At 36.3% G+C, this 14,448-nt stretch overlaps 1 long non-coding RNA gene across 1 annotated transcript in view; it reads left to right on the top strand.

The window, feature by feature from the left end:
* Positions 1-481: 481 nt before the first annotated feature.
* LOC111719355 overlaps positions 482-14,448 on the top strand; it is a 63,854-nt gene continuing 49,887 nt past the window's right edge. Inside the window, exon 1 of the long non-coding RNA XR_002769528.2 lies at positions 482-1,342. This is a non-coding gene — a long non-coding RNA (uncharacterized LOC111719355). The remainder of the gene's footprint in view (positions 1,343-14,448) is intronic.

Genomic DNA, 14,448 nt, shown 5'->3' with positions numbered 1-14,448 from the left:
TATTGAAAAGGACTGAGGTTTTGTTTAATTAAAATAGGCCCATTAAATACAATACAAATATTAGGGAGGCAGACTGAATAGCTACTTTGAATATGTCAAATTTCACTGCACATGACACAAGAGAGCCATGAATTATATGTTTTCTACTTTTAAACCATCAAGAAAATGAAATTGCTAGAAGTTATAAACCACAATGTAAATTGTATCAGAGATAGATTAACATTTTTCTTCCATAGCCCCTTGTTCTTATACAGGGTAGGCCACAAATTCCCCAGGGACACATCTACTTTGTACATCTTGGCATATATTCAGTTATATAAGGGCAACATATGTGCGTGCCTTTGCACAACCAGTTGAGGATAATCAAACTTAACCACTGCAATGCTTCTGTTCAGTCATGTCTGACTTTTTATGACTTGCCCAATATCTCACAGCTAGAAAATATCTGAGGCTAGTTTTGAATTTGGGAAGATGAGCTTTGATTCCAGACCTGGAACTCTATCCACTTCAGGGTAGACTAATACCTCCCACGTGGAGGCTGCCAAGCCTTTTGCAGGGCTGTTTTCCACCTTGGGTGACCACTTGATCCACCTAACTCTCACCTATGGCTTCAAGAAGCTGTAGCATGCCCAGTGGCCACATCCTAGTAAACCATTTTGGCAGATGGGCTAAACCAGGTGAAGAGTAACCAAAGGATCCCAACTCTATGGTGAGTTAGGCAGTGTCTACCACAAGCATGTAGAGACTTGCCCTGGTGGAATGGGTGGCTGAGACCAATTTGTTCTAACAGCCTCCATGAAGGCAGGTGAAGCAGATGCTGTGGAGCGCTTAGAGCTTGATTAGACATTGAGGACACTAAGGTCATTCACTGCATCTTGAGTCATCACTAGCTATCTTGATTCTGTCCTGCTACCAGACAGGGGTGGCTCTGGAAGAAAGAGGAAAGCTGATGACTTTGTGCAACTCTGCTTCACACAAATCCAATTTATGCATGAATCCAAAGAATATGGCTACTACTTCTCCCTATTAAGGACTAAGGAGTGCATGGAGGAGTTGTGATATGTTTTTCTAACAAATGTGTTCATGAGGCCTCACCTTGTGTTCTGCCTCAATACAACCCACTAAGAAAATATTCAATATGCACATTCAGTTATGGTTCAACAGTCAAGTAAAAGCTTTTTCAGTACCATCCAGGAAGCCAGCAGTCAAAAATGTCTGCATATATTCTGAAGTTGTTCCTTCATTATTCTCTTCTAGAAGCTGGCTCCCAAAGCTTCCATATGGATTCCTACCAGAAAGATCACACTGTCCATGCTTCCAGGACTGGGATCTCATTGTCCAGGTACCCCATTGCTCTGGTCCCCAGCACTTCACTTATAAAATGTTCCTCTAACTCATGAACTCCTCCTCATTGGCAGTCACATATTTCGGCTGTTTAACAAGCAAGACCATTTCTAATAAGACTTTCACTGTCTGAATTACTCTCTGTGGAGCCTCTTAAAAGAGATATGCAATCATTCATAAGAAGATGGAAAAAGTCCAAAAAAGAGCAGGAGTAAGGAACTCATAAAAGAATAATGTGATAGGAAAAGAATGTGGGCTACTCATGTGGTGAGAAGGATGGTTGACAGATTGATGGCAAATTGCTGAACAATAATCTTGGGAAAACCTTCAGACATTGAAAATCAATCAAGAGTTGTCTATTCTCTCTTAACAAGATGCTATTTTGTTTATAGTCCTCTATAGGGAGAAAAATAAGATTCAGTTGGTCAGAAAATAACCTCCTTTGCTATCAGTATCCCTTATATGCTTATTTAGGGTCTTCTGGAGAGAAGGTCTCACATTATAAAAAGGGACTAAGGCGAATGCAATCTAGTTGTATCTCTTAATATCTTATTCTCGGGGAGGAGGGGACTTGTTATTTTTCTGTAGCTTTGGTTTGTAGTATTGGAAGTCTCACCCCCTGGATTGGCAAATTTAATCTATCTCAGTTTATGGCTTTAAGGCAACTGACAGTTACTATGGGCTGGAGGGAAGAAACCTGGCTATACCCAGCTCCGAATGTTGTCCATTTGAGAGAAGTTTCCTAGGGAAACTGATCTGATGATATAATCATCTCCCCCAGATGACAGCTGGAGATGCCCATGTTCTTCTCTCATGGTGTGCAGATGTCAGGAACTTGATATTTGATTGTCAAAATAATGTTGCAGGTGAAATAGAAATTAATCTGATTAGTAAGAGAGATTGACCATATTTGTCATTAGTTCCCCTGTGGTTTTGGTAGAATTTTAATTCCCAGCCTTCTGTCTCTGATCATCTTTTCCCCATCAAATTCCAGGGCTGATGCTCAGAGGAGAGGATGTTCTCAGCCTACAGACAATAATAGTCTATAAATGGTTAATCAGAGGGATTTAAAAAATATTCTCCTACCATGATAAGGTAGTGTAAAACACTGTAGATGGGAATGGAGTACAATGACATAAAATGTCACAGGGCCTTTATTCTGTGTGGGCTAGGGATCAGTTTGGACTGATTTTGGCTTTTTTTCCCCCCATTGGTTTACCTAATGGAAAATAGTTCTAGCTGATTCAGGACTATTCTGGTTAGTTTAGTTTGGCTTTGATCTATCCAGAGTAGTTTCAGTTGATGGAAAACTGTACCACTTAGGTCACCAGTACTTAAAACTGTTCTGACTAATTCAATCTAATTTGACAGAGGAAGAAAAAGTGGACTGGTCACTATGGTAGTAGGGTTGATGTAGGCAAAAACTACTTTTATCACTACTCTTTCTGCCTCTGGAATTCCCATGATTATTCTACCTCCTGACATAATTTTCTCAGCCATGTCTTACAATGAGTATGGTAGAAATGCCTCCCTGTTTAGTTATGTCTTGGTTGAATGCTTTCAGTCAGTCAATCAGTCAATGAACATTTATTGAGTGCCTACTATGTGCCAGGCATTGTGCTAAGTGCTAGGATTTCAAAGAATGAAAAAAAATTAAGTCCCACCTATGTTTAATTAAACTCTATATAGAATTAATTAGAAATAATCAATAGAGGGAAGATGCTGGGGTTAAGGGAGGTTGGAAAAGGCTTCATGTATGTGGGACTTTAGAGAGAATTTGAAGGAAGCTAGGGAATAAACAAAGTGGAGATAAGGGAGAAGAGCATTTTTAACATGGGGAACAATCAGTAAAAATTCCCAGTTAAGAGATGGAGTATCTAGTCTAGTACAGAGACTAATGTCACTGCTTCAAAGAGTACAACAGCATGGGGGCGGGGTAAGTTGTAAAAAGAGGGAAAAAGTGGTGTTAAGGTCAGGTTAGGAAAGATTTTGTATTTGATCCTGGAGATGATAGGGAGCTACTGGAGTTTATTGAGTTGAAGGGTGACATTATTAGACCTAAATTTTAGGAAATTACTTAGTCAGCAGTGTGTAAGATGACCTATAATGTGGAGAGATTTGAGATAAAGAGACCTCTTAGATTGTAACTGTGCGGGTAGAGGGCAGAGATCAGATGTGAGAGATGTGGAAAAAGAAATGGAAAGTTGTGCAACTTTCAAACTGATCAGATAGGTGGTGGGAGAGACAGTGAGGAGTTGAAGATAAAGCCCACATTATGAACTTGGAAGACTGGACAGATAGTGGTATCTTTCAATAGAAACAAGGAAGTTTGAAAGAAGGAAGGTTTTTTTTGGGGAAGAGATTTTAGTTTTGGACACCTTTAATTTTAGGTGTCTCTAGGACATTTGGTTTGAAAAATATCCAATAAGTAATTGATAGGAGTCAAAAGTTCAGTTATCTGCTGTCTTGTTTCTCTCTGTGATTCTCTCTGTTTCTCTCTGTGATAGATGAGAATTAAACCCATAGGAGTTGATAAAATTAGTAAGAGAGAGTGTAGAGGGAAAAATAAGCTCCTCAAATAGAACCTTGGGGTATAACCCTGATTCTCAGTCACCAATTATCATGGCAGTAGGCCTAGTCCCTTAGCACTAATTAGAGGAGTTTCCTGGGCTTTTTTATACAGAAAGGTACACATAAGTTAGGACCATGTGTACTTCCATAAAAGGTGCCATTCAGACAAAATTCTTTGTTTTGTGATTTTCTTTAATTGATTAGGGAACTTAAACTCTAATCATCTTTGTTTTTCCCACACTGTTTCTTCATCAATTAAATGGAAGTCAAAGGATTGTAGAATCATGAGATAATAGGTTTAATTAGACTCTTAAGAGTGCTTCCAGCTTGCAATTCTTCAGAAAAATTTACTCATTTGCATTTTTCAGTTTCATATGCATTGATATATTTTCCATAATTTTCTTAAGTTTAGAACATCAACAAAACAATAAGCTCAGCCTTAACTTGGAATGTTTGCAAATTTCTGAAGTATAAAGACACATACAGAAAATCTAACAATCAACTCTGTCCTAGCTGATTTAAAGTGGCTCTAACACACCCTTAAGTTCAAACTGTACATATACTATACATAGAGATGAAGCTAAAAAAGGCTTGATATTGGAGTAAGGTATTTTCAGGGACCTATACCATAATAAGAATTTGAAACTATGCCCCAAAAGTAACTAAATTGTGTTTTGCCCTTTGACCCAGCAATACTCTATTAGGTCTGTATCCTAAAGATATATTAAAAAAAAGGAAAAGGACCTATTTGTACAAAAACACTTATAGCAGCTCTTTTTGTAGTGTCATTGAATTGCAAATTAAGGGGAAACTCATCAGTTGGGGAATGGCTGAACAAATTATAGTAAATGAATATGATGGAATACTATTGTGCTATAAAAAGATGAAGAGAATGGATTCAGGAAAAAACATGAGAAGGCAAAATTAAGTGATGCAAAGGGAAGTGAGCAGAATCAGTAGAACAATTTACATAGTAAAAGCAATCAAAAAAAGAGATTTATCTTTGAAATACTTAGTAAATCTGATCAATACAATGACCCATACAATTCTAAAGGATTCAGGGTTCCAAAGAATGAAAAATGGTATCCAATTCCAGACACAGAACTGAATTCAAAGTGCAGAATGAATATATACACATACACAATATACATATGTAATTGTGTGTATGTATTACACACATACAGATAAAATATAGTTTTCATTTTTTCTTTCTTTTTTATGAACATGGCTAATATGGAAATGTTTTGCACTTCATATATATAAATTTTTGTATTTCTTGCCTTCCCAATGTGGGAGGAAAGGAGAGAATCTGGGACTAAAAATAAAATAAAATTTGTTTTATATTAAAGGCAAGATAAGATAAGATGTTCCATTACTCCATTGTCATGAGAGGGTATATTTGTGTGTGTGTGTGTATGTGTGTAAGAGAGAAAGAGAGACAGAGACAGATTGAGAGAAGATAGGCTTGATGAAAAGGTAAATGTGGGATGTGCTTATGCGTAAGGATGGAAACTTTGGATATCTGCTGTTTTATTGACTCCTGTGAATACTAGAATGAATGTGGAAGGTTTCTAGCTAATTTTAAGTTTTCTAGATTTAGTTAGTGGGCATGTTTGCACAAACTTTATATTCATTGTGATAGCCAAACAACCTTTGGGCCTTTACTTCTGGTACCTTGGTATCTAATCAATAACAGGGCTTTGAAATGTTAGTATTACATATATATTATTTGTTGTTTCAGTCATTTTAAAGTTGTATCTGATTTCTTGAGATCCCATTTGAGTTTTTCTTGGTAGAGATACTAGAGTGGTTTGACATTTTCTTTTCTAGCTCATTTCACAAATGAGGAAACTGAGTCAAACAGAATTGTTACTCGCCAAGTTTCTTATTATGAGTATAGTCTGAAACCAAATTTGATCTTAAAAGGTGAGCCTTCCTGACTCAAAGACAGCATTATATCCACTGCACCACTCAGTTGCCCACTGTTGTATATGCAGTTCCCTAAAAGAGTGATGAAATTTCAAAGATCAGTAACCGACTGATGGAGAGGGATTTGGGATAGGATGTCTTCTTGGTACCTCTTTAATCATATAAAATATTTTGTAAATCACTGATAATTGTATTTATATGAACTATTGCACTTACTTGATCAATAAATAAAGGTAACTTAGTCACATCTATAAAGTGTATGTTCAATTTCTGATTGGTTGACAATGCTGAATTTTGAGAGTATTCCAATAGGTCATAGGTTTGAGCTTAATTTTGCTGGTTCTGCAGAAACACTTAATTTAGTAATTAATAGATAGTGAACACTTCTTATATTTTCATTAGCATAACAGCCTTCCCAGCATGGCTCAAATTTAACTTTAGACATCATTACAACTTTTTATGAAATGATTTGAAGGGCTATTAGGTACAGCTCATGAAACACTTTCTCGATTAGCTAGCTCATCTGCATGAATAACTTGGCAGCTGAGGCAGAGATATCCCAGGAAATGCTTGGCTTTTGATTTCATTAAATGGTTCTTAATCACTTAGAGGCTGATGGCTTTTTTGGTTTTGATATGACTTGCTTTAACAGCTTATGTTTATATGACATTCTGTGATTATAAGATAGGTGGGTGGCTGAGTGGATAGAGAGATGGACTGGGAAACAGAGACTTGATTTCAGATCATTTAATTTCTGTCAGCCTCAATTTTCTTATCTGTAAAATACATATAATCATAGCACCTATCTTCTTAGGGCTGTGAGAATCAAATGAAATTTCAAGTGTTTTGCAAACCTATATATCATAGAACAAGTTGCTATATAAATGCTAGCTATTGTAGTTGCTGTTTATCCTTTGCTTTTAAAGAGGATCAGTGACATCATAGGAAGGATGTCTTGACTTATGAGTGAATTGGATTTAAAGGAGGCAACAATGCACAAAACCATCAGCCTCATTCTCTCTTCAGAGTTATTCAAGTCAAAAAGCAAGACAAAAGTCAGGATGATTGGTGGTGGCTCAATATCCAGTGAATGATCTTGATATCTTAGATGACAGATTAAGCTCTAGGTATTCCAGAACATTAGTTTTAGCCACCTTCATGACTGTTGGAATAAATTATTCTCATCCATTCATCCCACTAGAGAAAATTTTCATGGACTTAGGGTGATCCACTAACTCACTGTTGGGTTTGAGACTGGTCTGATTACCCTAGACCTAATTAAAATATATCTATATCTATATCTATATCTATCTATCTATCTACAATAATTTATTTAGATCTATTTTCTTTCTTTCTTTATTTTCCCTCCCTTCTTCCTTTCTTTCTTTCTTTTCCCTCCCTCCTTTCCTTACTTTTTCCTTCCTTCCTCCCTCTCTCCTTCCCTCCTTCTTTCCCTTCTTCCTTCCCTCCCTCCCTTCTTCCTTCCCTCTTTCTCCCCCTTCCTCCCTCTCTTCTTCCCTCCCTCTCTCCCTCCTTCTCTTTCTTTCTTTTTATTAAAGTTTTTTTCAACAATGATCCTCGAAAAACCTTGTGTTCCAATTTTTACCCCGTTCCCTCCACTCCCTCTCCCTCCACTCCCTCTCCTAGATACCACGTAATCCAATATATGTTAAATCCAGAATACGCATACATATTTATACAATTATCTTGTTGCACAAGAACAATCAGATTAAAAAATGAGAAAGAAAATAAAATTCAAGCAAACCACAACAAAAAGAGTGAAAATGCTATGTTGTAATCTACCCTCAGTTCCCATAGTCCTCTCTCTGGTGTAGATGGTTCTCATCACCACAATATCATTGAAACAGGCCTGGATTCTTCCCATTGTTGTAAAGAGCCACGTTCATCAGAACTGATCATCATATAATCTTGTTGTTGCTATGTACAGTGATCTCCTGTTCCTGCTCACTTCACTTAGCATCAATTCATATAAGTTCCTAGAACTAGTTTAGTCCATCTATTGAGATGGTTTCTGGGGTATGGCTACTTTGCATGCTATATGGCTTCTTGGAGCCATAGGTGAGAACCAGATGACAGGTGGACACCAAAGATGGATAAAGAGCCCTGCAGAGGAATCAGCAAATCCTCACATCAGAGGTGCTAGTCTTTCCTTAACACTCCATATGCTATGCTAAACTATTATGATTATACCAAAGCAATTTCCTCCTAATACCTGGTGAGGTAGGTCACACTAGTATTATTATCCTCATTTTAGAGAAGGGGAAATAGAATCTCAAGGAGATAAAGTGATCTGCTCTGGCTCAAATAGCTAACAAATGGTAAGCATGGTACTTGAAGTATAGTCTTCCGAGTCTAAGTCCAGCAGTTTTGGGTTTTAGCTCTGCCATTTGTTAGTTGTGTGAACAAGACCAAATCACTTTACTTCTATGAGACTGTGCCCAATGTCTTTTATCAATTAGAGTCCTATTCTGGAGATAGGAAAAAATAAGGCATTTCCAAGAATAGCCATATATCTGAACATCTCTTTGATCATTTGAAACTCGGAATATATGTGCCTTTCTTCAGTACTATTGCTCCTCTTCTACCTTCCATATTTTTTATTCAAAGATCATTGAGCACATCAAAATTCTTCCAATACCACAAGATGTAGGTTATAATTGGTCAGAGGCATCTATTGATCATCATATAATTACTTATATCTCTTACTCTTTGACTTCAATTCCATTACCCATTTTTTTTCTACCATTCCCAGCTCAAAGATCATTCTTGGAAGAGAAAACAAGCAAATTAAGGTTTGGGCAGTTTATCTTTTTCTCAATCTTCCATGAACACAACCTCATCTCTGTCTAGCCATGTTTATATCTTTTTTCAAGCTTCTTCTGGCCCCCAGTGTAGCTACCTTCCCACTCCTACTTTTTGTTGTCTTTTCCTAGATTCAGTTGATTATGGATTTGATCACTCTTGATACTTTTACATCCTCCACACAGCTGCTGAAGTGATTATCATAAAACACTGATTTGATCATCTCAGATCCCTTGACTCACTAAATTCTAGTGATCATCTATTACCTTTAGATTAACTATGAGTACCTCCATTGGTCATTTAATATCTTTACAACCTGATACTTAGCTATCTTTCCAGTTTTCTTACATATTATTTTTCTTTATATCTACGTACTCTCTAACCCAGCCAGTATGGCCTTTTGCTGTTCCTCACACATGACATCTCTATGCTTTGTACTGTCTGCTCCCCAAACAATATTCTCCCTCCTAGTTTCTACCTCTCAGAAATACTGTCTGCCTCCTAGACTTGGCTCAAGCACTACATTTTGCAGCATGCCTTTTGGGTTTCCCATTTGCCAGTGCCTTTTCCTTCTTGTATTTACTTTGTATATATTTGGAACATATGTATCTACTTGTATGTTGTCTCTCTTTAGAATGCAAGATGCTTGAGGACAGGTACAATTTTTTCCATCTTTCTCTTTGAATTCCCAGTGTTTAGTACTGTGCTAAGCAAATAGGTATACAATGGACAGAGCACTGAATTTGGGATCAGTAAGATTTATGTTTATGAGTTCAAATCTGGTTTCAGGTACTTACTAGCTATATGATCCTGGGCAGTCACTTAATCCTATTTGCCTCAGTTTCCTCATCTATAAAAAGTAGAGAAGGAAATGGCAAACCACTCTAATATCTTTGCCAACCCCATATGGGGGTCACTGAAAAGTTGGACATGGCTGAAATGACTAACCAACAACAAAGCAACTAACAAGTGCTTAATAAATGCTTGTTAATTGATTGATCATCTGTTATTTACCTGTATTTCCTTCTATTTTCTGCATAGCTAAAAAAATCTAAATTGGCCAATGAATTCTTTGTGTAGTCATACTGAAACTCTTTAGGCAGGTGCCCTTTTTCTTCTGCATTATAATCATTACTTCTTGCCTATAAGCATACTTTGTATGTATTTAGAATATATTTATTTAATTGCACATTGTCTTCCTCATTTGAGTGTTAGCTCCTTGAGAGCAAAGTCTATATTGTTTTTCTTTTCTTCTTCTTCCTCCTCCTCTTCCTCCTCCTCCTCTTTCTCCTTCTCCTTCTCCTCTTCTTCCTCCTTTTTCTCTTCCTTTTTTTTTTTTTTTTTTTTTGCTATTGTGTTGGGAAAGAAAATGGGTAGACTCAAGAACCAGATAAAAAAGTTAGTTGCCTGTTTTAAAAAGTTCTTTGTCATATCAATATAATATACTTATATATTTCTGTATGTTCATATTTTAAATTATAATTTTAATTTTGATTCTAATTTGAACTCAGGTCTCCCTGACTTCAGGGTTGCTATATCCACTGTGTCACCTAGCTGCCCTGTCTTGTTTTTCTGTTTGTATCCTCAGCACTTAGATCAGTGCTTAGCTTAGAATAAATATTTAATAAATACTTTGTTAATTTATTAATTCATTTTCAACTTCATCCTTGGGAATTTCTCTTGCCTCTCAGACTAATTTTCCTTGTAAAATATTAGGCCATTTGATCCTATCTATTCTTCCTCTGTAACCTTTAAAATCTGTCTTTTTATATTATAGATAGCCTATCACAGTGTATGACTTTATTTTCTATTTTTGTCACAAAGCCTTTGATGGAGTCGTCATTTCCCCAAAGGTTGTTCTTATCATTTTCTACTTCAGTAATTAGATCATTCTTGTTAGTCAGAATTGGATCCAGAGTAGCCATTCCCCTCATCATTTCCTCTACCTTTTGGAGGCTGAAGCTGTCATTAAAGTTAGCAATTGATTTATCAGTGGCCTGGCTTTTGCCACAGAAGAGAGTCCTCCAGCAGATGTCTGGATAGTTGAAGTCCCATAGCAATGTGATATAATATTTCTGTGCCAGATTTGTGAACTGTGTATTAAATTCCTCTTTCTATCTAGATTTGTAAGTATTGCCTTTTTTTTGTAACCTCAATACATAGCCACAGTAGAGATTATATATGTTTATTGATTGCTGTGTATTTTTATGTAAAACATTATTCCACAGTTGCTTTTATCCATTCTCATTCTTTTGAATAAAGTGTATATACCTGAGCCATACTGTGCTCTTTTTTTTTTTTAAACTGAGGCAGTTGGGGTTAAGTGACTTGCCCAGGGTCACACAGGCAGGAAGTGTTACGTGTCTGAGGCCAGATTTGAACTCACATCCTTCTGACTTCAGGGCTGGTGCTTTAGCTTCTGCTTCACCTAGCTACCTCCATACTCTACTCTTGAATCTTATTCCACCAACCACAGTTCCTTTTATCCATTCTCCTTATTTTGAATAAAATGTGTATACCTGAGTCATACTCTACTCTTGAATCTCATTCCACCAAGTCCCAGTTATATCCATGAGATCAAATTTGTCTCTTCTAGCTCATAATAATATTAGCTATCATTTGCATAGTGCCTTATAAATATCTTCTTATGTTATCCTCCCAACAACTTTGTGAGGTAAATGCTATAAGCAGATAGATTATGTGATTTGTCCAGGCCAGACTCACAAGGCTAGTAAGTATCTGATGCTGGATTTGGTCCAGTACTCTTATCCCCTGTGCCACTTAGCTGCCTCATTCACCATAATTTATAGGTTTTATATGGAGATATCTGAAGTTTTACTGGTGATTTTCTTTTTGAATATATTCTATAAATGATTGGTACTTTTTGTTGTTTTTCTTCTGTATTGTATTTTCAACTTTCTTTGATCCAATCTCAATGTTTTTTACATAAATAAAATTTTTTAGATAAAAAAATCTGCCTTGGGAGATTAAATGACTTACTTGCTAAAGTCACCCAAGTAGTAAAAGGCAGACAGGATTCCATTCTAGGTTTTCTGATTCCTCACTAAGATAGTTCCCAAAATAGTATTGGCAATACTTTGTGGCTTTAGTTATTATACATGTGTAATACTGGCTATTCAAGTGCTTTGTGTCTTCCTCATTTTGCTGCCATCTCCAAGCACCAGGAAGAAGTAAAAATGTGAAGGCTCCTTTATCATAAAGAAGTAGCATAAAGTTCTTAATGTTGCTCTGCAGATACTCTATGAGAATTGCACTAGAAGAAGCCCAAAGGAGAGTTTGTGGAAAACATGCCTGAGACAAAGCATTGGCAATAAAATTGCTGCATGATGACATTGATCCAGGGCTCTGGGGACAGCAGAGGATGTTGTTGGGAGTTTTCCATTGACTATTATTGGTCTCCAGATTCTCCTGATGATTGGCTGCTATCTCCATGGTGGTATTTATAGGGAGAAAGTCTATCTGTCTCGTGGTGGGTGATTCCATTTTCTTTTCCTTCTTTGTGACTTTGATGTTTTAATGGTGGGAGGAATGCTTGATAACTCTATTTTACAAATAGATTTGGGGCACATAGATTCTTTTGGTGAAAATGAAGTTGAAAACTCAGATTTTTTTTTGAGAAAAGCTTCCATTCTTGAAAAATTAAGATTTGAGACCTATGTAGACCTTATAGATTGTTAGCTGCTTGGTAGATTTAATGTTATACCTTTTAAAAGAATTCCGTTTGGTAAATATATTCTACTTGGTCACATAAACTTATAAAGGGGATATTTTTTTTTAACAGGATGTGGGTGGAGTCATTTGGATAAAGTTATAAAATAACTTATGGTAACCTTTGCATTTTTAAGCCTAGACTAAATAAGAAGGGATAGAACTCGGCTGTAGAAATCTGGGTGCTATATGAACCTCAAACAATATGTTCTTGAACAGCACAGAGGGATTGCTGGGAAACTAGTGTTGGTAGTTGTGGGGTAACAAGTAGGATAGAGGCAGACAATCCAAGTCTGTATATTTATGAGAGAGACTGAATGGGATTGGGGATGCAAAGCAGCATCTAATTCAGACTAATACCTGGTTGCTCATATAGTTTTTATCTCTGAGCTGCTCTTTGAAGTCACATCCTCTAGCCTTGGTAGAAAAGCTGTCACTGTGAGATCTAACTTGTATGGGACAAAAATATTTCATATGTGAACTCTATCTACCTGCCTTTTACCTCTGTGTGTAAATTTGGCAGATGTTTTATCTGAAAATATAAAAGCTTACTTTTTTTTTAGAATGATGTACAGTTTATACTTATATAGAGACTTTAGTCAGAATAAGTAAAGGACTTTTTCCTGTTATAATGCATGACTGACTGAATGCTTATATGAAGGGGAGTGGGGAAATTCTGGCCCTTGACAATTTTTTCTGGCCTATGGTTTCACCAGATGGTATAACCATGATTGAGTCACTTCATCTTGTTTATTGGATCCCGGCTTCTTTATGGCAAAATAGGGGTGATCATGCTTGTGCTCCCTAATTTGCAGAATTGTAAGAAAATAGAAAGGCCTTTTAAAAAGTGCCCTAGCAATGTGAGTTGTTATCTTGCTCTTCTCATCTTAGTTTGATGGAGTCAAACTAGAAAAGTCCTGTGATAGGTCACTTTCCTGTTATTATTCTTTTGTGTTTAATGTTCTGTGGACTAATGAGCATGTGGTGATAATAATAATAACTATTATTATTATTATTAGGAAGACTCAGGATTCAGACATAGAAGAATTTCAATCCATCATCATAAAAGAAGAGTGTTGAATTGTGTTTTTCCAGAAAGCTGTGAGCATGCAGCTTTGGAGTAATCATAGGCTTCAGATTTCATTATTGTTTATAGCTTTGGTGATAACTTTTGCAATTACTTTCTGTAATCATCATAACCATCTTATCTGATTCCTTGTTCCACGTAGCCATGAAGTTTCTTTTGTGCCAAAGTAACAACAAAGCCAATTCATGAAAATGAGACTTTCCTTCATCTAGTCAATGTTACACCTGGCTGCTCTAGGGATGAGTCCCTAGATATTGTGCTTTATATCTCTCCCATCTTTCCACCCTCCTCATTTACAATTAGACTTTAGGACAGGAGTTCTTAATCTAGAGTTTCTGAATTTTTTTGCTTATTTGTTTTAACAATTCAACAATTATATTCAAGCATTATACTTGTCTTTGTTTGTAATTCTATACATTTTGTTTCATGCATGAAAAATATTCTGTGATGGATCCATAAGTTCCACTAGATTGCCAAAGAGGTGAATGATATAAAAAATGTTAAGAACTCATGTTATAGAGCCTTTAGCAGAAAGGCCATCCATCTACTCTGTATGTTTTATGTAACTGTTTATTTATATGTTGCTTCCTTTTCAGGATCCTTGAATGCAGGGACTGTTTTTAACTTTCTTTGTATCTCCAGTGTCTTTTTGCCTAGCACATTCCAAATTCCTTATAAATGTTTGCTGACTTACTGTTTCTTTTTCTATCTTCCTATTCTCATATTCAGTTAGCTATGTCTCAAATCTAGCTCTTTTGTGATTTGGGGATTGTGTTAGAAAATATATGGCTTATTGCCTCAACTTGACAAGGAATAAAAGATTTCATCATATAGTTTTTGATAAAAACTATTTCTTAAGTAATCCAAGTTAATCCCTTCCCTTTAAACAATAGTCTTCCCTAAATAGGCAGCTTGGGGATAGCCATCTTGTTCCAAGAGTTATTCACAGTGAAGAAGCAAACTTC

The sequence above is a fragment of the Sarcophilus harrisii genome, chromosome 1 (assembly GCF_902635505.1).
Source record: "Sarcophilus harrisii chromosome 1, mSarHar1.11, whole genome shotgun sequence".
Taxonomy (NCBI): Eukaryota; Metazoa; Chordata; class Mammalia; order Dasyuromorphia; family Dasyuridae; genus Sarcophilus; species Sarcophilus harrisii.
Note: the sequence above shows the minus strand (reverse complement) of the source record. Positions and strands in the feature narration are given on the sequence as shown.